The sequence below is a fragment of the Pelobates fuscus genome, chromosome 12 (assembly GCF_036172605.1).
Source record: "Pelobates fuscus isolate aPelFus1 chromosome 12, aPelFus1.pri, whole genome shotgun sequence".
Taxonomy (NCBI): Eukaryota; Metazoa; Chordata; class Amphibia; order Anura; family Pelobatidae; genus Pelobates; species Pelobates fuscus.
Genome location: NC_086328.1, coordinates 116,818,392 through 116,843,470, shown reverse-complemented (window position 1 = coordinate 116,843,470; position 25,079 = coordinate 116,818,392). Strand labels below are relative to the sequence as shown.

The 25,079-nt window shown below is 38.9% G+C and overlaps 1 protein-coding gene across 1 annotated transcript in view; it reads right to left on the bottom strand.

Annotated features, from left to right (window-relative positions):
* Nucleotides 1–25,079, bottom strand: part of LRRC4C (leucine rich repeat containing 4C) — a 708,394-nt gene that overhangs the window by 236,044 nt on the left and 447,271 nt on the right. Inside the window, exon 3 of the mRNA XM_063437635.1 lies at nt 15,284–15,421. The gene's annotated coding sequence lies outside the window, so the exon portion shown is untranslated. The remainder of the gene's footprint in view (nt 1–15,283; nt 15,422–25,079) is intronic.

Here is a 25,079-nt window from a genome sequence, read left to right as displayed (position 1 = left end):
TCCCTGACTCTCTGCAAGGTGTCTCGGCTTATGACAATCAAAGCAATTCCTGGCAGAGACTCCTATGAGTCACAGTACACTGGTATAAAGTAAGTGAATCGAGCAATGGGGTAGAAAGGACCCGCTGTGATAGAGCAAGCTCAATATTGAGACTCTCTGGCTGCCAAATGGAAACACAAATGTAGATATCTATTTGAAAGAAGCTATAACGATGCAATTTTGTTCATGTGTAATCATGCCTTAATACATAGTTGCAGTATCATTCATTGTTCTTTAGGAGTGAAGGTACTGTGGAGCCAACTACTAAACCAACATTCTGCATATACCAATCATGTTATTATAGCATTCCATTATTACACCTACAGTAACAAGTGCTGAAAGGAATAAAAGCTACATGCTGCCAGTGATAACTAGAATGAGAACTCCAAATGTATCCTGGCCAGACATTGCCGGCTGCCTATAGTCACTCTGGGTAATAGTTCTGGCAATGGGTGCTGAGATTGGTAGGTAGTTTACATTCATGTGTGCAAAACAAAACAAACAAAAAAAATATGGTTATGGTAATAAAAAACCCCCATTAATTTGCATGTTAAACAGTTAGAATTGTATTAGTCCATACACAGGTAAGGTATACTCTGTTGTAATGTACAGTTCCAAATGCATAGGCTATTCTTTGCATATTGTTTTCCTATTTTGATTGACACATTTCATCACACAATATATATATATATTTTTTTAATTGATGGTTTCCTATTTGTGTTTTTATTAGTGCCCCCTCATTTCAGCATTGAAATGGTTTTAACTCAATGCCTCTTACCTGTAACCCTCTGCCATGGAAGATTACTTGCTGTTGGCCAATCTGTTTTTTGTGTAGTTATCCTTACTGATGAATTGTGCCCAATCAGACACATTACTCCCAGCAAAAGCATCCTTAGAAGCAAGAGGACAGTTGGCTGGGTAAAAGGTTGTTGGCAGTGATGCGAATCACATGCTTAGCTGCCTACCAATGAAGCAGGCTGGTCCACCAAGGGCAGATCATGGTGAGAGCACTGTTTCAGTCCTCTATATATGGTCCTAATGCTCTGGGAGTAGCACAAGCAAGTCCAGTGTTCTGCTCACTCCACACCTAATGGACACAGTTCCCTCGTTTTACACACGTGGGACACCAGGAAACAAAGTTGGCATGGTGGAACAGGACCCTAAAAAAAGGTACTGTTCAACAAAAAAATGGGACAGTTGGTATGCACGCCGATGCTTCTCATAGATAAACATTAAGAGATACTGCACACTGCTTGACTAATGGTGCAATTCATCAAGAGAAGCACTCACTCTTCATTTGAACTTCAAAGTGAGTGAGGCAGGAAACCTTCTTGACGGTCTAATTAACATCCATGAGGCGTTACCAAGGCAGTTTATATTAGTGCCAATTTCTTTTTCAATTGGCACTTTTACAAAATAAGGCAGACTGGACATGAAGTTAACCTTTTAACAATTTCACTAAGCTGTAGGGCTTCAGGGTGCTAGAGTGGCCTTTTAATACATCAATTTGATTTGTTTGTATTTCATTGGAAAAATTAGATTGCAATATCATTTATTTCCAAAAAAATAAATAAATGATGATCATCCCCTATTAACCATAAATTACTTCATTTGATAACCTTTCTCATTGACTCACATTATGAGTGGTTGTTTAAATGTTAACAAACAGTTCTGATTCCCTGCATGTCCATAAATAAATATGGGCATAGGGATATTTTCTATTACCTTCCCAGATGAAGACAATATGATAACTACATGTCCTTATTTTCTGCATGCTTATATCATTTATTAACCCATCTCCCACTTCATATTTGCAAAAGAAGTAACACGCAGCAATTGAACAAGACTATCTGCAAAGCTCCTCTGATAAACTCTTAACACTCCTCACCCAAATGAGAGGTAGTAGAGGTTGCCCCTCTTTACTTATACTTGTCTTCTTGGTTGTTACTCATCGGGTGCAATATTTAGGAAGGAGCATTGGACTATAACCTGGTTATAAAGTAAGTCTAAATCATAACCATGTTGCATGATAATTCAGTTTGTAATTCAGCAAAGTCATTAATATATAAAATTAATTATTCAGATCTGGATGTATGCAAGAAATAATGAAAAATGAAAAACACTAGTTAATTGTTTAGTTTATAGTACACATGTGCATTCAGTTTAATACTGAATTGAAAAGTGTCATATGCCAGATTGATCTAATTGTCATCATACAAATCAATTCATTTAAGGAAGAGCACAACAAATGCACATGTTTACTGTTCATGTCATTCATATACAGAGTGAGGTTCATTCTGTAGACCAGGGATCTCAAACTCTGGCCCACCTTTCTGGGACTGAACCTTGATAGCAGGTAGAGAGACGATATGTTAGATGAAGCTCACAGTTTCCTTTTCTTGTCATTGTAATGGAAAATTCCTTTAAAAATAATTTCAGTGGATACTTAAGTATTTGGTCAACAAAAAAATTATAAAAACTAATATTTCTCTCTTCCCTATATGGAGAACAATACTCAAAGCCCCCTCCACCCATCCTACAACACTCCTGCTGACAACGACAATCACTTGGCTATGAGATAAAGCATATACCAACTAAAGAGTCTCTACAGGAACCATAAATATTTTCATATGTAGATATTTGCAGCCCTGAGTATTTTGTTTAAACTTGAAATTACTCTGAACGCTGTATTTTGTTTTTGCCCGAGAAGACACAGTGGCTGAGCCATAATTAAAATGATACTATATTGTCAGGAAATTATATTTAACCTTTTCGTAGGCTGTGTGGGCAAATAACACGGCAGTCAGCAAGCAAGCCAATAACAAGAATATTAAATGCTCAAGTTGAATGCTACCTGCAGTGTGTGAAATAAATGTCTGGCTGCCTTTCCCTTGAAGATTACTAGTGGTTTATCTGACCAGCCTGATATAAATCACTTCTGAAGATAGCTTTACTTCTGTCTTTAAAGGCCACTGTGGAATTGATCCTACCCAAGCTGTAGAGGCTGGGAACGTGAATCATTTCAGAACCAATGAGGCTGGAATTTAATGCAGTCGCAACAGCAGCTCGGCGGGTGGAATAGGACTGTTCCCTCTAGGGTGTATTTATCTGCATGACTAGCAAAGGAAAGTAGAATAATGATATGTTCAGCTAGGACATCGCTGCCCATTATTGAACCCCCCCCCTTTTACCCCAATATCATCTGACATTATTAGACAAGCTTGTAATACAGCATTAATTATATCCAGAATTATTAATCTCCAACACTTTCAGATGCTTTATATTTTGTCATTATGGGTAATTTGTACAGATGTCTATAATATAGATAAAGTAACAGAACATTTTTCAACTACTGTTTTTGCGACATACATGTTGATGGTATAAGCTAGTAAAAGACTTTGCACTTTGCACTTTGTATCAACATGTTATCAATAATTTGGCCCTGTTCCTGTACGAACGAAAATGCCTTGACTTGTGTTATAAACAGAGTCTAGTTTTCATTTTGTTGAACAAGGCACTTAACTAAAGTCTAGTTTATATGTCAGTTGAGTGACCAAAGAGAGATTAAAGACATTACTTCAGTAAATCCATTAGAAAATAAATAGTTAAAAAGTAACAAAAAAAGCAACTTTAGTATATGAGTTGTTTTATGAACTCCCCCCATAAAATACTGTTAATGGAACATTATAGGGCCAGGAACACAAACACTCACACCACTATATTGGCCCCCCCTTGCATCCCTAAATATAGTCAAATCTTACCTTTATTCCAGTCTGCTCGTACTGGTTCTACCCCTGATCTGCCTTCTTGGTTGACATCCGAAGTGATGATCTAAGCCAATCACAATACTTTCCTATAGAAAAAGCATTATAGGAAGCTTGCCGAGGAGGTGGTTCAGGTGGCGGAGCCAAATACCAACCTAATCAATCAGCATCTCCTCATAGAGAGACATTGAATTAATGCATCTCTATGAGGACAGTTCAGTGACTCTATGCAGAGGGTGGGGACACGGAGTGTCAGTGCTGTACAATGTGCAGCACTGCCCCAGGAAGCATCTCTAGTAGCCATCTGAGGAGTGGCCAGTGGAGGTGTCCCTATGCTGTAATGTAAATACCGCATTTTCTCTGAAAATACAGTGTTTACTGCAAAAAGACTGCAGGGACTGACTATGCTTACCAGAACAACTACATTAAGCTGTAGTAGTTCTGGTGATTATGGTGTCATTTTAACATGACAAAGAATGTAATTTTCCAATTTATTCCAACAATCTATTTCTTAAAATTTACATGGCCACACTAGGTTTTAACACAGCAGGTTTTAATATAATACTTTATATAGAATGAGGATTCTATATATTCTATATGGTACATTCAAAATCTCAAAAATAATAACTTAAAACATAATAAAACAATAAAAAATGTACTTGTGTACAACCTTCTGCTGCAAAACTCTAAGCGTTGCAGAATCTGCAGTGAGCTTACTAAAAATGAGAGATACTCATTTACATTGTAATAGATACATTGTAATAGCACTGCTTAAAGGGACACTTAAAAATCACTGTTTAGTAGATATAGCCCAAATAAAAATGTTCATGTCTTTATGCATTTTGTTATTGAGGGTATATCTAAAAACAGCTTGCAAAAGATGTAGTTTTCTAGTCTGCAGCCTTTGCAAGCCCTCCTCTTCTAATCCCGCCCAGAATTTCTGTGGCTGTCCAGTCAGAGACCTCCCAATGAAGCTTAATGAGAAGTCTTTCCTGGTGCTCTGAGCAATTGCTGCAACTTTTTTAGCTTCACTGAGAAAATCAAACTAGGAGGTAACAGGACCTGTCATCTGCTTGAAAGCCAGGGGGGTGTAACAAGGTGTAGCGGTACTTACCTTATCCGGCGGCCGGCCGAGGTCCTCAGTTCCCGCCACGCGCAGCTCGCTCGGGGCTCAAATGACGGCGGGCACTGACCGCGGGAAGTGGTCACGTGTCCCGCCTAGCTCCATGAGCGCGCCGCGCGTCTCGGGCACACTCTTAAAGGGGAAGTGGGAGCTGAAAATTAAAACGGTCTCCCATTGGCCCCTGTCGTCCCACACTCCCCATACACTCACATTTTGGGGGCGTGGAGAAGACAGGGGCCAATCAAATTAAACGTTAGGGTATTTATCATATACATACAGTGGGTGGAATGTTGTGGTTCAGGATTAGGTACAATGGTATTAAGGTCGATGAAGTAACTTGATCCAGGAGGGAGAACCTTACCCCTGGTGGTCGGATGGGATGGGCTGCACTGGAGGCTGGAGCTGCCTCCAGTGCAGCCCATCCCATCCCATCCGACCACCAGGGGTAAGGTTCTCCCTCCTGGATCAAGTTACTTCATCGACCTTAATACCATTGTACCTAATCCTGAACCACAACATTCCACCCACTGTATGTATATGATAAATACCCTAACGTTTAATTTGATTGGCCCCTGTCTTCTCCACGCCCCCAAAACCTTAATACCATTGTACCTAATCCTGAACCACAACATTCCACCCACTGTATGTATATGATTTGCTGTGATTTTTAGTGTGGATAGAGAGGTTACCACACGGGTGTTTTGAGTGTTGTTGGTATATATTTGGGTAACACGCTGTGACTCTGTACTTTCATTTGTATATTGTTAGGGTATTTATACTTACCTCTCCCTTATCTCCCTGCCCTATCGTGGTTTCTATTTCAGTTCCTTTAGCGCTTGTTGTGTTCAGTTGTGTTTTCTCGTACTTGACCTTGGCTTTGTATTTGACTCCGTTTATCTCTTTATCCCTGTTTTGTCTTGTTTGCCGGCTTACTGATTACTGTGTACCAGACCTTGGCTAGTTCTTGTTTTCACTGTCTCTTTGTACCCTTTCCTCGGATCATTCCTGACTCTGTATTTCTCTCCTCTACGTCGAGTCCGGCCATTCTAAGGTCCGGTAAGACGTATCTCTGCTCTATATTGTCAATTGTTGGGCTAAATCTTGCGAGTTGGGGTAAACTACCGTGACACAAGGTCAATTTATAAAAGAAAATATTTTGCAACTTTTTTATCGCTTAGACTACCTTCTTAGCCTCCCCTCGCTTTTCGCAAAACATCTTCCTAATTGGAAGTTAAATACTGTAGCTCAGCTAATAAGACATCAGTACAAGCAGAGCTGCTGAGTTGACTTGCCCACCAAGCCAATCACTGTCCTCTTATTATCTGTATAGTATATAAAAGCCATGTAAAGAAAAAGGATTATATAATAATCACATGATGATGTCAAGAGGTGCCACACCAGCAGCTCAACTTATACTAATCGCTTATTGGCTTAGTTTTCAGAGTACGTCTAACAATGTTGTTGCTTTGGAAAAGAGGGGCAGTGCCCGTTGATGTGACCTTGCAGAAAGCAGCAAAGCATTCTTATTTTTAGCAAAAACAAAATAAATTTAAGTGAGGAAGAAAAAAATATGCAGCGACCAAAACTTGTGTCGAATTCACTTTAGTTTTGTTGTTGCATGGAGTGTTAACTCAAAAAAAGTGAGGACATGATATAGAGCAGTATTTCTGGAGCAAAAATAGAAACACTGAAGGTTGACGGGGTTGAAAGTGTTGTGTAAAGGGAAATCTAACAGCATAGCCTTCCCATTGTACGAAATATATTTGGGTGCCGAAGTCGTCCTTTAAATGGCAAATTTATTCTTGATCTTCCATTTATCTTCCAACTATATATCCTCTGAATCCCAGATGTAGCTTTTGATTAGCATGGAAAACTTTTAACTAACACAATACGCAATATATCAACAGCTCTATTGTTGTTGGAAGACATCCAAGGCTGTGCTTCGAGGACACATAATTTCACATACAGAATACTAACACAGGCAAAGAATCCCCACTAATATTGCTAATAAAAAAATAAAAAAAAACCTCAGTAAAGTATGTTTTTAAAACACAAAGAGGAATTGAATTCATAATATAAGCAGACACTGAGCCGCCAAAATGAATACATGACAATATATTCTAAAGAAGCATAGAAATAAATGACATATGTTGCCGGCGTTATAATATCTCAAGTACGGGATTCATAATAATTCTATTGTTTAGAGGCTTCACTAACAAAATAACTGATGTTGAATATGTCATAAATGATATTGGTTCTAGTAGTAGCAATCTTTATACACACGTTTACAATGGGAAATATCCCTCGAGCCAGTACACCAGAAATAAATATTTTTTGAAGCAATATCTGCAACATGTAAAAAAGTGAAAAAAAACAAGCCAAGACTGCCTTGGGAAAAGGGAGATGGTTAGGTTCAGACGGCAGTAGTTTGTAGTCCAGGAAAATTCTAGATTTTAAGAGGCCTTATCATGTTAATATAGAATTTAATATACAGATTATTGAAGCGATGCAATACTCTCGAAATGGAATAGTTCTGACTTATGAGCCATGTTTGCCAGCATGAGAGTGTGTAAATTATAGTTTTTTTTTTATTCAGTTTTGTCTTCAACATGGCATGTCAATGTGTTTAATAGGGCAGTTGTACATGCTGTGCTAATATGGTGTATGAATGCAGAGCTGTGCGCAAATGAAGGAACGTGAACGGGGTGTATGTGTGTCCAGGACTATGCATGTGTGACTGTAAAAGCAAGGAAATAAGGTGTGAGGAAGGGTGTCTGTGCTAGACTTGTGCATTTGATTTGAAGCTAATTGCAATTCGTCCAAATTTGGGGCGACCGTTGTATTGTCTGAATTCTGTGACTCTGAAGAACCATAAGGAGGCATCATGAAACAAACAATATGGACAATTTATCTTCCAAATCATTTTCTTCAAATTATTTGCATAGCTGAAATTTAGAAAAAACAAATCATTTGATCAAAACAAATTTTCTAGTCTCCATTTAGATATGTGTGCTAGGTTTTGTCTCTGAAGTGTGAATCTCTCAATATGCACATGCAATAACTGTCCATAAACCACACACTCATGCCTGCCTACTATCTATGAGATATTCCTCTACAACTGAGAAGCAGGGTGGCCAAAAGGATACTTTCCATCACCCTGTCTCAACTGAAGGTCTACCTCAGGGCATAGTGTTGAGCAGATCAGGGCAGATGGCAGAGCAGACAAAGAGTAGGCAGACTAGAAGGCAGGACGAGTTTGAGATAAGATCAGCCAACAACAGATAGAGAGGGGAGATTAAATACATAGAGTGGAGGCTGCTCTGTGCATAGATAGGCTTAATTTCCTCTGTGCTGTGAGGGGTTGGATGGAAGGGACAGTCTCATACCCTAGCCCCTCAATGTTTCAGTACATTAATCATTCTTTAATCAGTACGGTGCAGCTGCTAGGGAGAGGAGCCAAGATCAGGACCTCTTCTCTCAAGGTCTGCACTATACTGCTAGCCCCTGCGGACTGACAGATTCCACAGATCGCTTGCCAAGGCCCAATATCTGCTCACAAACTGAGAATGTTGAGTTTGGGTATTACAGCTGTGAAAATGAACGTGTCAAACAGTGGCTAAAATAAACTATAATAAACTCCAGCTGAATGCTTACTATCTTTTTGTTAAAATGACTCTGCATCTATTGTTTTAGCGTTGCACTAGTAGCCAGATGCGGGACCAATTTTCTGGAAACCCACCATTGCTTAATTGACTATCATAAAAGGAAAACAAGTTTGAATTTTACTTTGATGGTCACATATTAGACATATTTAATCAATCGATTGATTGATTGATTATTAAACAAAAATATTTATTTTTATGTACTGATTATCATCTAGCATTGAGTGCTTTGACTCCATCCTGGACTTGCTTATATCCAAAACACAACAAATATTAAGACAACATTTGCATAAGTGTATATATGTATTTTTGTCATAGATTTAATGGTGATTTAGAGTTTATCCTAAGCCGTTATTTACATAGTGTTCCTCCTCTATAATCTCACAAGACTATCCACATAGATCAAATATATAAAATACAGCTATTACTGGTCTTTCCTAAAATTACACATATCATTTGATTTAATCTGTTACTTTTTGAATCTGTGATAGCTGTAAAAATAAAAATACATTTTGTGTACTGTAATTGCCTATTTATATTACAACTACAAACACTTATGGTAAATCTAACAAATAAATTAATGAAAACATCTAAATAATGTTATGACCTCTAGAAAATGAAGGGGAATTTTTAATTAAAAGTAAAAAAAAAAAAAAGTCAGTTTCTTTAATCTGCTGTGCTTTATGCATTGTATGATAATGTTTACACATTTTATTGATTTTTGAAGCTGCTTAAACAAAGATTTAAGGAATAATCCATGGTAGAGGCAGCTTAGCCTTTTTGAAGATTGTGTGCTCAGGGATAGAGCTCCCATCTATTTTCCAATGTGAAGAGCATACATTATAAATGTATACCTTGCCCAACACTGATTTTCAAAAATGCATTTTTTTTAACTCGTATACAAAAACAAAAACAAACTAATGACCAACTAGGGAAGGCATGATGGTTTACAGAGAATTAGTTTAACTTTTTCATTAGGGAGTTTTTCTTCAGTAGCTGTCTCTTAGCAGGTCAACATACAGAAGCTACAATCAAAAGGGCTATTTTAAAAAATGATGGTGTTTGTAAATGTATGTTAGTGGGTTGGAACACTCAGACAACCAGATCATTACATTAAAATGGAAAACATGTAACTAAAAAATATATTAGGGTGCAATCAGGAGTATACCAGCTCCCTCTCTGGAGAAAAAAAAATAGAATGCAATATATAACCAGATGCATACCAAAGTATATGCACAAAAAATGTGAATCTTTAATAAACGCACAAATATTAAAATTCTTTTACATGTTTAATTCAGAGATGCACAAGACACAGGCATTTAATGTGTGCACGTGTAAACTTAAACCAGAAGGCAAACTTGTAAGGAGAGAGGCCTTGTAAGATGGTCATATCAATATTACATAATGATTGTATGTTTAAATGACAGTTGCAGCTAAATTATTTAGCTTGTCTAGATAAATGAATGTTTGTGTATTATGATCAATGGTTCTGACATATATGAAGGATCAATGGTGTAGCATGGTGAGGGCTACAGGGGCGGTTGCTATAGGGGCAAATTCTTCGGGATGCAAAATTTCAAAAGAAAACAAAAATGAAAGTAGTAAATATACATTAAAAATAGTATGCCCTCCCTCTCACACAGAAAATCTTCCAATATTCGAAAATTCTACAGTTTTTCAACATGACAGGTCAAATAAACGTAACATTTTACAGTATTTTTCTTGGTAATTGCAGCCATACGGTCCTCATGTACTCTTTATCGTTGAATTACATAATGCCTTTTAATAGCGCCGGTATATTCAAAGGAAAATGGCGCTTTTAAAAGGAATTATGTAAATGTTTATTAAATTATATAGTACAGTAATCTAGTAATTGGCGCCTAGAAAGCCTCACTCCTCCCTCCCTACTTGCCTTGTCTCCGTGGTGTTTGTAAACTGATAGATGCATTGCATACTTTTTAAAATCTATCTCATGGCGGGTAGGTAAGAAGGAGCGAGGCTTTCTTGGCGCCCGTTAAGGGACTTGGCGAGTGCTTATAATCCACAGGTTAGAGGGCACAATACTTTCCTTGCCATGGTGCTGGCAAAACACGCTCCACCACTTTGAAGCATAAAAATCTATACATAGATTGTATAGGCAAACACTTGCAGGTTACCTTCCTAAAACAAAAATAAGCCAAGGTTTCTTCTTGGAGCAGCTCCTTAATGTGAAACAACAATGCCTGTGGAATCATACATCATTACTGTGGTTATGATTCTTCTGCATGGTAAGCCTTTTGTTTTGTTTTTCTATTTTCTAAAAAGCTATGAATAAATGAATAGATTTGAATGAATTTCCATACAGGGTAGTGCATGTCAAGCACATGGTGTCTGCAAATTCAGTTAGGCTCGGGAGGCAAAATTCTGAAAAAAAACCGTCAGGCTTCTATACTGTAACAATCCCTCTGCAGCATATGACCGGAGAAAAATCATAGTATGGATAAATTGGAAAACAAGCTGTAAAATAGCATTGAATTGCTTGAGAACATGAAGGGAACAGGTTCCAAAGTAGTTCAGAACCTTTAGTGGCAGGCCAAACAGAAATGTTAATTCCTAAACATGATATGATGTGGAAGCTTTTTATTCTGTGTCCTGTTAATTGCTGTGAATATAATCTGGGGCTTATAGCAAATGTGAGCTGCTTTCAATTATATACCCTTCCCAGCAGAATCAATTCAGTATTTTCTCCTACTTTAATATTTTTTTTCTTTTTTATGGAGGTATATGGATAACACAACAAGGACATGCTTTTATGATATAACAGTGAAGAGAGACAATGGTTCGATGACATTAGCAAGCATTGAAACAAGACACGTCCTTTTTTTTTTTTAAGAATAATGACATAATCACTTAAGGGAACAAGAGACAATGCAATTTTTCTCCTAATTGTTAACAAATTTGGCAGCAAAACATTTTTTTAATAAAAGCGAAAAAAGAAAATTTCTGTTGGTCAGTGTATTATCCTTTCAAAAACCAGGTAAAATACTAATCTTTCACCTATTGATCTTTCACCAATGAATCATTTCTCTCTTTAGGGAACATTCCAAGCACAATAATCGCTACAGCCTGCTGTAGTTGATATGGTGCCAATGATGCCCTGGCATTCTCCAAGGATAAGTAGTAAAACCATTTGATTAGTTATATGGAGTCCACTGGGCTCATGTTACTGCCTACTGTAGAGTTGGAAGCCCTGCAATATAGAATCAACTCATTGGCGGAGAGTTTCAGCATTCACAAATGGTTTGGCTACTTTAGCAGGGCAATTCTGGCACCAGAGCCATTACAGTTGGCAATAGTGAGTATGGTGCCTGGCATGATTCTTTATTGGATATATTCAAAATATAGATATCTAGGCCTTGGCTAAGATGTTACTCTGTCGGTGTATTTTTTTTTAGTTAAAGTTGAATAAAAATAATGCCATATGTTGACTATATGTTGAGTACCACATTGAGGACCTATACTCCCTGTATGCACACATTCGATTAACAATAGTTAAGGCCTTTATTCATATAAACCATAGTAAATCTTTCACACTATACAAATGAAAATGTTTAGTGTCTAAGCTCCATCTAGTAATAAGGAGTGCTGCCAAGTTTGCATGTTTTCCAGAGTCCATAATGAGTTTACCATTTCTTGGAATTATATTTATTTTAAGAATAGTAAACCATGGGTATCCAAGTAAGCCCACATGCTATGTTCTCCATCACTTACCTTGCCAGAATACATTATGTCACATGTTATGCAATGAATTGTCTTAGAATTGTCAAAAGCATGCTCCGGCTTACAAATTCAAGTTAGTTTAGCTCATTAACATAATTTAATTAAAAACAATTTTTAAAATGTAAAAACGCATAAATACATAGTTATAATTGCAACTCATAAAAATACCAAGATATTCACTTTTTACCGTAAAACCAACAATCACTAGGCGAAATACTGACCTGAGCCTGTTTAAATCTATTTTTTAATGATTAAGGGACAATAACGTCACATGGTCAATACAATACTCATTGTAACCTTTGTTTGTCAGAACTATCCTAGTGAAACACCCTCTGTGTATGTCATTTTGCCAAGCTAATCAGCCAACTCCTGCATACACCATGTAGCCTATTCATCTTGGGACCTCAGTATTGCTCCAATCCTTCACCCATTCATGACTGATAGTGTACCAAACACTATCAGTTCTTACATAAAACTCCCATAATATAGGGCTAAGTATGATTTTACTCTGTAGAGTGACTAGATTATTATTTGACATAGGTGTTTTGTGCCGTTTTCAAATAATTTAAAGCATGCATTGTATGGATGTTCTCTGATTCCCCTTGTATTGTATTTAATATTAACGCCTTGTCTTCCAGAGAAGTCATGCAAGCCAATTCCATTTTTCATTGAGCGTCTCACAGCTGTTGACATGGAAAACGGTCACACAGCTGATTCACAGCACTGCATAGCTACCAAGTGAAAACAAGTTTAGCTTTTGTTTAGGAGACAATTGGCAGCAGGATGCGGGATGCGCAGAGCTGTCAAACAAAGCATGTGTCTACTGGATTCACTCAATACATTCCTGGGCAGCTCAATCTGCCGAAGGATTCTGGTTCCAAACTTAATACCCAGAGCATCTGCTGAGCGGCTAAATCTACACGCCCCTGAAAATAAATCACTGGCAGAGCGTAAAACTCCAAAATATGTTTTACGTATGAAAAGAAGAGCTACCCAGTAACAATGCGTGGTCATTTATTTTCAGATAAAAATGTACTCGCTCTCTGGAAGCTGGTTGGGTTTAAAGCCTAACTCGATTAAATAAAAGTACAATTGTTAGTGCTTTTGAATAAACCTTTCACAGGCTGCTTTTAGTAACATGCTTTTGCCTGCTGCAGCTTTCCACATATATTTCCTCTGAAGTCTAACGTGTTCTAATTTATTTATTTTTTAAAAGCAAAAAGAAACAATGCTCTGAGCAGTAGTTTATTGCAAACTGTACTGAATTTAAACATTTTAAACTGATGGGCCAAGCAAACCACTACACTGTAAAAAAAAAAAAAAAGTAGAATTTTCCTAAAGGTTTTTTGTTGAGAGTTATCGTCTTCTTCATCTTCATATAAATATATATATAACGCAAGTCACATGGTTATGGAAAAGTGCATTTCCGAATAAATATTTATTCTTCTCTGCACCCTGAGAATACCAAATATGGCATTTCAGTGCCACCTTTGATGCCAGATGACCCAGTTTAGCATTAGCATTTAGAAGTTAAGAGTTTGGGATTAATGGTTTTAAGACTCGTGATCAAAGGTTATGGTTATCTATTAGAGGTTGTTGGGTTAGACATCAAGAGTTTTATAGAGAGTGATTGGGATTTAGGGTTAGAATTTGCATCATTAGAGCATTAATAGCATAAGCACTAGAGAATCAACTATATGAGCCAAGGAACCGGCTGCAAACACTATAAGGGTTCCCCTCAACCCCTTACTGTAGAGAAAACAGAACATTAGAGCAATGTAATTCAACGCATCAATCACACCATGCAATAATCACTTAGATCATTTAGATGGCAAGCTGGTTTTCAGTAAGATGCCATAGGTCCTTTCTGCAATTTTGGGGTGGGGGGCAGCAGAGCTTTCTCCTCAGAAGAACAAATGCCTGATCCCATTCTTTTTTCATTATGTTAATGTTATAAACAGGGACATTGCATTCTAGCAAAGTATTTTTTACTACAGGCAGAGAGCTTGAGAGAATATAAAAAAATACTAAAAATGAGATCTGTGCTCCTTAACCCCTTAAGGACCAAACTTCTGGAATAAAAGGGAATCATGACATGTCACACATGTCGTGTGTCCTTAAGGGGTTAAAGGAAAGGTCCTCATTGTCCTTCGTTACATCATAGAAACAGATCAAATGAAATATCTGCTCCATAAATCTCAGAAGCCAACTATCAGAGGGGGGTCAGGGGTTGGGGATGATCAGCTGTTGGAAAACACATACAAATAAGCATACCAAAAAAGCTGAGTGAAAAACCTTGGAAATGATCTCCTATTCAACTACTTGGAACTAAAATTACACCATTTTTTTAATGCATTACATAGACCAAGAAACAAAACTTAATAAAAAAAAAAAACTTCACCATCAAAGATCATGTAGATGTAGTGGTTAGTAAGGCTGGCATCTTCACCCAGGATAGATGCGCTAATCGGACCATCTCACTAGTACCTATGGGATCTATTTTAATCCCATAGGCCTCAGTCCAGCAGGGGTTTATAGGACAAGTATTGCCCAAGAACAGTTCTACTGTTTGATAAATGAAACTTACCAGTGAACTGATAGCAGCCACACTGTCTGCTAGTGACTTACCCCTAGCCCAGTTCACAATTTAGGGAGCTGGACTACATGCAGTGATTTGTAGAGCCATTATCCATACATACATTCACTGCCTGTGGTTCAGCACTCTCTGTAGGTAGAATAGGTTGTGTAGATGGTATGTGCACATAATAAGATCAAATTACATCAAGCCACAAGTGAGTTCTGGCTTATATTAGTAATTAAAATATGCGACAAATCAAACTCAGTATTAGCCGGAGCAAAATCATTTTCCATGAGTGCTAACATATCTAGCCATCTAAACACAAGACAATTTATACATTAACATTCCTCTTTCTCACCTTTCATTGAAGTGCCGTCCTGTGGCCTCCTCTTGGTCACAGCTCATTCTCATGCTTTCTCCAATCGATGAGGCACCATGGTCACTGGGAATTGGCGCTGCCATAAATCCCACTTAGACTGCCCATGTGCCAAGATATCTATTCAACATATAAAGAAGACAAAAACATTAACATCATACATGCCAACTTGCCAAATCTGACAACAATGTGTGCACTTAGAATATCTAAATATTTTCATGCCAGAGTTACAAAACTATTAATGTTATCTATCTATCTTCATTGAATTAATATATTTCATGGTATACTACAATTATAAATGCAACACTTTTGTTTTTGACCCCATTTTTCATGAGCTGAACTCAAAGATCTAAGACTTTTTCTTGTACACAAAAAGCCTATTTCTCTCAAATATTGTTCACAAATCTGTCTAAATCTGTGTTAGTGAGCACTTCTCCTTTGCCAAGATAATCCATCCACCTCACAGGTGTGGCATTTCAAGATGCTGATTAGACAGCATGATTATTGCAAAGGTGTGCCTTAGGCTGGCCACAATAAAAGGCCACTCTAAAATGTGCAGTTTGACTGTATTGGGGGATTTTTGGGGGGGGAGGGTCATCAGTATCTGGTGTGACCACCATTTGCCTCACGCAGTGCAACACATCTCCTTCGCATAGAGTTGATCAGGTTGATGATTGTGGCCTGTGGAATGCTGGTCCACTCCTCTTCAATGGCTGTGTGAAGTTGCTGGATATTGGCAGGACCTGGAACACGCTGTTGTATACGCCGATCCAGAGCATCCCAAACATGCTCAATTGGTGAAATGTCCACTGAGTATGCTGGCCATGCAAGAACTGGGATGGTTTCAGCTTCCAGTAATTTGGTGTACAGATCCTTGCAACATAGGGCCATGCATTATCATGCTGCAACATGAGGTGATGGTCGTGGATGAATGGCACAACAATGGGCCTCAATATCTTGTCACCACATCTCTGTGCATTCAAAATGCCATCAATAAAATGCACCTGTGTTCATTGTCCATAACATACGCCTGCCCAAACCATAACCCCACCTCCACCATGGGACACTGGATCCACAGCTTTGACATTAGTAAACCACTCACCCACTCGATGCCATACATGCTGTCTGCCATCTGCTCGGTACAGTGAAAACTGGGATTCATCCGTGAAGAAAACACCTCTCCAAAGTGCCAGACGCCATCGAATGTGAGCATTTGCCCCCTCGAGTCGGTTACAACGACAAACTGCAGTCAGGTTGAGACCCTGATGAGGATGATGAGCATGCAGATGAGCTTCCCTGAGACAGTTTCTGACTTTTGTGCAGAAATTCTTTGGTTTTGCAAACTGATTGTTGCAGCAACTGTCTGGGTGGCTGGTCTCAGACGATCTTGAAGGTGAAGATGTTGGATGTGGAAGTCCTGGGCTGGTGTGGTGACAAGTGGTCTGCGGTTGTAAGGCCGGTTGTATGTACTGCCAAATTCTCTGAAACATCTTTGGAGATAGCTTATGGTAGAGAAATGAACATTCAATTCACGGGCAACAGCTCTGGTTGACATTCCTGCAGTCAGCATGCCAATTGCTAGCTCCCTCAAAACTTGCAACATCTGTGGCATTGTGCTGCACATTTTAGAGTGGCCTTTTATGTGGCCAGCCTAAGGCACACCTTTGCAATAATCATGCTGTCTAATCAGCATCTTGATATGCCATACCTGTGAGGTGGATGGATTATCTCGGCAAAGGAGAGGTGCTCACTAACACAGATTTAGACAGATTTGTGAACAATATTTGAGAGAAATAGGCCTTTTGTGTACATAGAAAAAGTCTTAGATCTTTCGGTTCAGCTCATGAAATATGGGGTCAAAAACAAAAGTGTTGCATTTATAATTTTGTTCAGTGAATATACAGTATTAGACAGTGCGTATTTGACGGTAATTGTTTAGTAATTATTGCATCTCAGATGTGTGATCACAACTTCAATTATTTGTTTTTATATATTTATGTCTGTTAGTTTCTAACTATACCACAGTGAGACTTGACAGATGCAAACATAAAAAAATTACTTTTTTTAAATGTTATTTGAAAAAGCTCAAAGGAGATCTTTAACCTTTGAAGAACATTTCAACCATTCTATAGATTTTGTTTGTCCTACCACACTACCAACCGGGAGATATGGGTCTTTCAATTTTAGCCTCTTTAAAGCAAGGGATACTAAGTCTCTACAGTGGTTAAATGGAATTAACCTCAAGCACTGGCAATCACCTCTCATATGCAATCCTATATTTCATGCTGCTTTAGTGCTGACTGCATGCGAGGCAGAACCTCTAAGCCCTTTAACTGAATCTGAGTACTCAGCATGAAAGGGGTTTTCCCTTTAAATACCAGTGAGATCAAGGAGACAAAATTTATTATACTTGTTCCAAGCACAGCTGTCTTGGCCAAACATAGATTTTTTTTCCTCCTACCGGTCTGGAATAAAGGAAATATAAATAAATTATGTTTCCAAAAACTCTCTTTAGTTTGTTCCTTCAAAATGTCAAAATAGTGTATTTTATAGAATGATATATATCCTACTGCAATTAATTAAATGAATTGTAAGATTTCCAGCTACGAAATAAAATAATTGTAGTTCTGATGCCTATATTTTTCAAGCTGACGGGAAAAAAGTAGGAATTTGTCAAAGAATTATGTCTGAATTATTAATTACATTTCCTTCAAAACAAGTGGACAATTTGGTTCAGATCTCTACTAGACTCGAAACGGAGGGAGTGAGAAGAGTTCCCCGAAAAGACGGGGTCCTTAATCTCACTACCGCTACCCCCAGTCTTAGTATCAAGGCAGTAAGAACAAAGAAAATAACAAAAACTTTAATAGAACAATTTAGAGAAAAAACTATAATATCAAAAAAACACACCACCTATTAGATCACCCCACTCTGTGAGGGTTAAAAACAAGATGATACGATGCGACTGTAAATGTAAACTGGCGAACCAGTGTGGCTGGGTACCTATTGGAATGCAAGTAGCAACCGCAATCACAAAAAGTACTAGTGTATCAAGTTTCTAGACAGAGTATAGTCTGTAAAGATACATAGTTGCTAATCTAGCTTCCCTTGGAACCTCAGCCTACCTGTCACTGATATATGCCAGGAAACAGCACCAAAGCCGGGGGATTCCCCCAGTTGCAGTGTTCTAGTTAAATCTGTATAATAGCTTCCGAGAATCCTAAGGTGTACTTAAATTTAGTCCAATATCAAAATGCCTGGTATTACCGGTGCACCAAAAGGAAGTAAATCGAAAGGAAAGTAAGGTCAAACAGTATATACAGAGAAAACAAAGTAATGAAAAGGGACTGAGTCTAAACAGAGTTATGCAAAGAGTACAGTTACCATTGCTGCTCCTGACTCAGAGTAGTCCCTCTGGTCTGTACCTAGGGCTGTGAGGTTTTCCCTCAGGTTGTCAAAACAGTCAGCATCACAAGTATGTCAGTGTGTCCAAACATGTGGAACAAAAAATGCCCAACGCGCGTTTCGGCGGTCTAACCGCCTTTCTCAAGGGCAAGTAGTGGTACATAATACGCCTCCCTTGGCCTTGTTTATATACCCAACCCTCTACTAATCCAGTAGAAGGTGGGGTTTCAAATTGCCCGCCAGCCGCATCCAATAATTACCGCTGGTGGTGTTGTGCGCATGTCCCTTTGCCCGGCGCATGCGCGGGAACTTCTCCCCCTTCATGGGTACAGAGCCTCCACCCGCGCATGCGTCAGAATTCAGTCCTCGGGCCAGGCAGAATGTCCGCTCGTGGACATGCGTATGTCGGATATTAGATAACTGCGCATGCGCACAGAGTATGTATGTATCAGTCTGTTCGCGCATGCGCAAAAACTCAAGATTGGGCAGTACGCTCACGGCAGTACGCCATCAAGTATTGGCGCATGCGTGCGAACATAGTGTTTACTCTTGCGCATGCGTCTGGACTTAGTCACCAGCTCAGGCGGTCCACCTGGCAAAGATAGTAAAAGTAGTGGATGATAAATCGGCTGCCTACCAAAGTAGCCCCTAACGGTTTCTGCAAAGTCTAGAGTCTAAGAAAGCCCAGAAAGTGTTAACTTGGGCAGTATCAAGGGCCCCAGAGTATCGGCATATATTCCCCACATCGGGATAACGTGTCTACTACTGGGCAGCTGTAATTAGTCTCTAACGGACTACGATAGGGGTTTACACATCTCAACCCACGTCCCCAACATTATTTAGAAAAAAAGGGGGGGGGGGTTTGGATGTTATAAGGTGGCTAGTAAGTCCGAGTATCATATAGTTCGGTATCTAGTGGGGGCAAACCTTTAAGAGAGGCATAATTCGTAATAAGTGACATATTATGTATCAATAGGAAAAAAGAAAATTAAAGGTCCATTCAAATGTTATGAACTAAGATGATTATACATGATGAAAGAGTGGTTAATAAAACAAGAAAGGCATGGTTCAAAAGTTAAATAGACAAATAGACAAATAAACAGAAAAAGCTAACTGTATAGTCCATATCAGAACAAATATATAAAAATTGTAAAAATTGTTATAGACAAGTCAGATGAATGGGGCAAAAGAGAAGCCCTCATTTAGACCTCTCGGTTGGAGTGTTTTTAACTGATAAATCCATTTGGATTCTCTCTGTCTTAGGATTCTGTCAAAATCACCGCGTCTTTGGTTCCTTTTCACTAATTCAAGGCCGCAGAATCTGAGGTTATTAGAGTCACCGTGATGGTGTTCCTTTAAGTGTCTAGATATTGGTGTATCTAAACGGTTCCTCGGAGACCTTATATGCTCCATAATTCTCGCTTTAAAGGCCCTGAAGGTCTTGCCTACATATTTCTGTCCGCAGGCGCAAGATAAAAGATATACTAGTCCCTTGGTGTTACAATTAAAGAAATCTTTTATCTTTACGGTGTTTTCACCTGTGCTATCAGTTACGGTCTTTGAGCCTCTAGAGATGTATCGACAAGCGACACATCTACCGCAGCTGTATGAGCCACAGGGTGGGGTACCTAGCCAGGTAGCTCTTGGTTGTGTTGGGGTAGAGAAGTGACTTGGTACCAACAAGTCTCGGATGTTACGTCCCCGTCTAGCCGTAATGTCAATGTGAGGGCCAAGGACCTGTTTGAGGTGGGTGTCATTCAGCAGTAAGGGCCAAAATCTGTCCAGTGACTTCCTAACCTCAGGCCAGCCAGCATCATATGTCGCGATCATGCGGATTTTGTCAGTTTCCCTATCAGTCTTGTCAGGTTGGTCACTCAGGAGTGCACTCCTCTGGGTCCCTAGTGCCCTTTTGTACGCCAGCTTTAAGCAGCGGTTCGTGTAGCCCTTAGCCTTAAAGTGGGCTCTAAGTTGTTGTGCTTTCAGTTTAAAATATGCAATATCGCTGCAATTCCTGCGGAGACGGAGATATTGACCCGTAGGGATACCAGCCTTCAAAGGTCTTGGGTGATGACTACTCCAATGGAGAAGCGAGTTTGTAGCAGTTGGTTTTTTGTACAGTGTGGATTGAAATGTACCCCCCTCATCCATGGTGATGGTCACATCTAAAAAGTTAATAGAGCGTCCCCCAAACTCAAATGTGAAGCGGAGGTTCTCTTCATTGTGATTAAGAAGAGTGACCAAATCAGAGAATTCCTGAGGGGTGCCCTGCCAGACAATTAGAACGTCGTCAATGTAGCGACCCCACCATAATATCTTAGGCATGTACTCTGTCAGATTTACCAAGGTGGATATCCAGTGTTCCCACCATCCCAGGTGGAGGTTCGCGTACGATGGAGCACAAGCTGTGCCCATGGCAGTACCTCTCACCTGGTGGTAGAACTTGGAATTAAACAAAAAATAGTTGTGTGACAGAATAAAGGCCAATAAACGTAAAACGAAAGTAGTATGGGGATCATCCCTGGGTAGTCTCTCATTCAGGTAGAATCCTACATGTTCAATCCCCCTCACGTGGGGAATGGACGAGTAGAGGGATTCAACGTCCAAGCTACAAAGACTCGCTGTAGAAGGAAATTTGAGCTCTGATAGTTTATTTAGGGCTTGTTTCGTATCCCTAATATACGAAGGGAGGGCCTCGACAAAAGGTCTCAAGATTTTATCTACATACAGACTGCCGTTCTGTGTGAGATTATCCACCCCCGAAACGATTGGGCGTCCGGGGGGGTTCTCCCTGTTTTTGTGAACTTTAGGCAAGCAGTAGAAGGTTGCTATCTTAGGGTTACGATTAAGGACGAAGTCATACTCGTCCTTAGATAGCAACCCCCTACTGCGGCCGTCATCCAGAATTTCTTTGTATTTCTGGAGATAATCATTGGTCGGGTCAAACTTAATCACTTTATAGGTCTCAGAGTCACCCAAAACATGTTCCACCATTTCAACATATTTATTTACATCCATTATCACGACATTACCCCCCTTGTCTGCTGGTTTAACAATGATATCACTATCACTTTGGAGTGCCTTCAAGGCCCGCTGTTCCTTTTTTTGGAGGTTGTCACTTGATCGGATGGAAAGAGTTTTAAAGTCAATTTTTTCGATCTCATTCCTAGCTGCTTCAAGAAAAAGTTCAATATTTCTGAAGCCAGCAAAGCTTGGTGTATATCTACTCTTAGGTTTGAGGTCGGTGTATTTATGGGTGGTACTTGGGTCGTTCTCGTCCAGAAGGGACAGGAGAGTAGTCAGGCACTGATAGTCTCTGGTCGTTAAACCAAGATCTCTAGCCCTTTTCTCATTCTGAATTGAATGGAATTTATGTAAAGCCAGTTTACGGATAAAAAGGTGGAGATCCTTGATCCAACTAAATCTGTCAAATGATGGAGTCGGTACAAATGATAGTCCCCTGCCGAGGACCCTAAGTTGGTCTTCGTTCAATGTATGGGATGACAGATTTATGACCTGTGACTCAGCTCCTGAGATTTGAGTGGTATCTAGTACCTTTTCCTTCTCCCCCCTCCTCCTCCTCCTCCCCCCCCACCCCTTGGGTATCTGGTCTGATAACGTGTGCGTTGGCTTGTAGAATTCTCTACTAGACTCCACAAAATCTGTGCACTGCTAAAAAAATTTGTTTGTCTAAATCAATCTGTCTTTGCCGATGTACCGTTTCCATTTGGAAGAATTTCTTTCATGTGATCATTTCAGGAAAAACGATTTGGGCGAACCAAAATGGCATGAAAATGCACCGATTAGCGTACTGTAAAATGTATCCATAATATGTATTATTTTCATGCCATTTGGTTCACAGTTTAGGTGAGTACAAGTAACCAATAAGAGGAAAAAAGGGACAAGCAGTAAAAAGATCTTTACGTATATATTGATATATTTTATAGGTATCAACTAGATAAATATAGATTTTATTTTACTGCTCCACCTTTTTTGCCCCAAGTGCTCACTTCTCACTTGATCTGTTAATAAAATCAATATTTAGTGGCTGTATCTGATCAATCATCTTCTTTTCCATCAATCAATCAATCAATCAATCAATAATTTTTTATTTATTTTTTTGGCACTACAGATGGGACTCCGAATCACAAAACAAATGCAATAGCCCGTCCGCTGCCTACTTTGTTTGCTTCGTAAATCATCCATACAGTGTTTCAGAGTTGCAGAGTTCAGATAACAGAATCCTCAAAATTCAAGCAAATCACAAAACCGAATGCACAAATCTTCACTCCACTGCTCAATCCAAGTATTCTGTTGCCTCACAATCCCAATAAAGGTACAGTTTGAAAACAATCAGAACAGCTTCAATCAGATGAACCAAAAGGGTGTGAAAATAAGCCAATCACTGTACTGAAAAATATATACATAATATTGTGTCCATATTTTGCAGTACACTGGCATGAGCATATTCTCTACATGTGGTTCATAGATCAAGTAATAAAAAGTAACCAATGGAGGGAAAAACCAGAGTAGCAATAAAAATCAATATTTATGTAATATATCAAGAGACATTAAGGGACAGGGTTACAGTGCATGTAACGTCAGTCATATTAAAATCCAAGTAACAAGTCAGCAAAGAGCAGCCAGAGACAAGGAGTCATTAGGAGCAAATTCAAGGTAAGCATGGCAGTATTTTTTTTACAGTAGTCTGACTGATGTCTGACTGTTGGGAGGGAAATCATTGCAATAAGAAGACAGCACTAGTAGCGGGCACAGAAAAGCAATAATATGGGAGGTAGAATATTGCATATTCTATGTTTCTATTGATTAGGTATGGATGTCTAGATTGACATAAGTAACAGATGGTCTAAGTCACGTGGCATTCTTTGTATGAGAACTCTGGAATGTGTGTTGGGGTCTTGTCCTTATATGGCTAGAGTTATACTCTGAAGTCAGTATGGGCACATCCATATAGTAACTGAACAAAGAGACACAAGGTCTCTCTTTCTCTCTCTCTCGATGTAGTTATGTAACGATGTAACTGTCCCTTCAGAAGTCCAGCAATTACCATCTGCTGTTAAACATCCATGATCATGTAACATCCTTTGTTGTTCGATTATGTATCCGTAACTCTAAGAATAAACCTGAAGAAACCATAAGTCAGATTGCGTATTAGTACTTTTCATTAATATAGATGTATATTAATGTTTGGAGCCTTAGACCAAAAACTATATATACAAAAGGCATATATATCTCAATCAACTGGAGAAATCACAGAAAGACACAGAAGAAATAAGAATTTATTACATGGGTTCCTTACTATAAATTTGGAGAAGTTGCAAAATATACCCCCAGTCGTCGTCCTCAACCTCCCACCCCCTCCCCCACATCCTAGTGTAATCTAAGTCCTAACGCAGATACATATAAAACTATTTTAAAAATTTGCAAGAGAAATCTTTAATATGTATCACAATATCAAGTGGAATCCCTGCCTATCAAGTGGATAACATAAACGACAAGTGTGATTAGGAATTACTTTCTTGGTGACAACAGAAGTAATGACAAGAGCTGGTATTTAAATAATAAGAAATTACGTGTGGGGCAGCTGTTAACAAAAAAGTGACCAGGTAGCTGTGTGGGGACCCTGAATTAGGTGGAGGTTGGGGGTTCACAAAAATCTGTTTTTTTGTATCTGTAGGTTAAACTACATAAGCAGTGCCACTAATGGTATATTGTGAGATGTGTCACTATTTGCTGAATATTCTAAGACTGTGCCACTGAATTACTGAATATTAGCTGTAGCACTGATTGCATTTAATGATGTGCTAGAGCTTGCAGTTTTATGAGCTGTGTCACTGATTACTGCATATCATAAGTCTGTATCACTCATTGATGAATATTTTAAGCCTTGCCACTAATTGCTCAATATTGTAAACTGTGCCGCTGATTGCTAAACATTAAAAGTTTGCGAAATATTATAGGATTTGCCATTGGTTGCTGAACATCTTGATGTGTACTGTTGAGCAAAGTAATGAGTCCATCCAAGAGAGAAAGTAACTGAAATCAAAAAGTGTTGAATAGAGAGTGACATCTCATTGTGTCAGAAGCAGAAAACATGGGGTTGATTGAGCAGTATATCAATAGTTTACATAAAAACATAGGTTTACATAGAAACATAGAATGTGACAGCAGATAAGAACCATTCAGCCCATCTAGTCTACTTGATTCTTTCATTAGTCCATGACCTTATCTTATATCTAGAATAGCCGTATGCCTATCCCACGCATCACTGTGTTAACCTCTACCACTTCAGCTGGAAGGCTATTCCATGCATCCACTCTAAGTAAAGTAATACTTCCTGGTATTATTTTTAAAC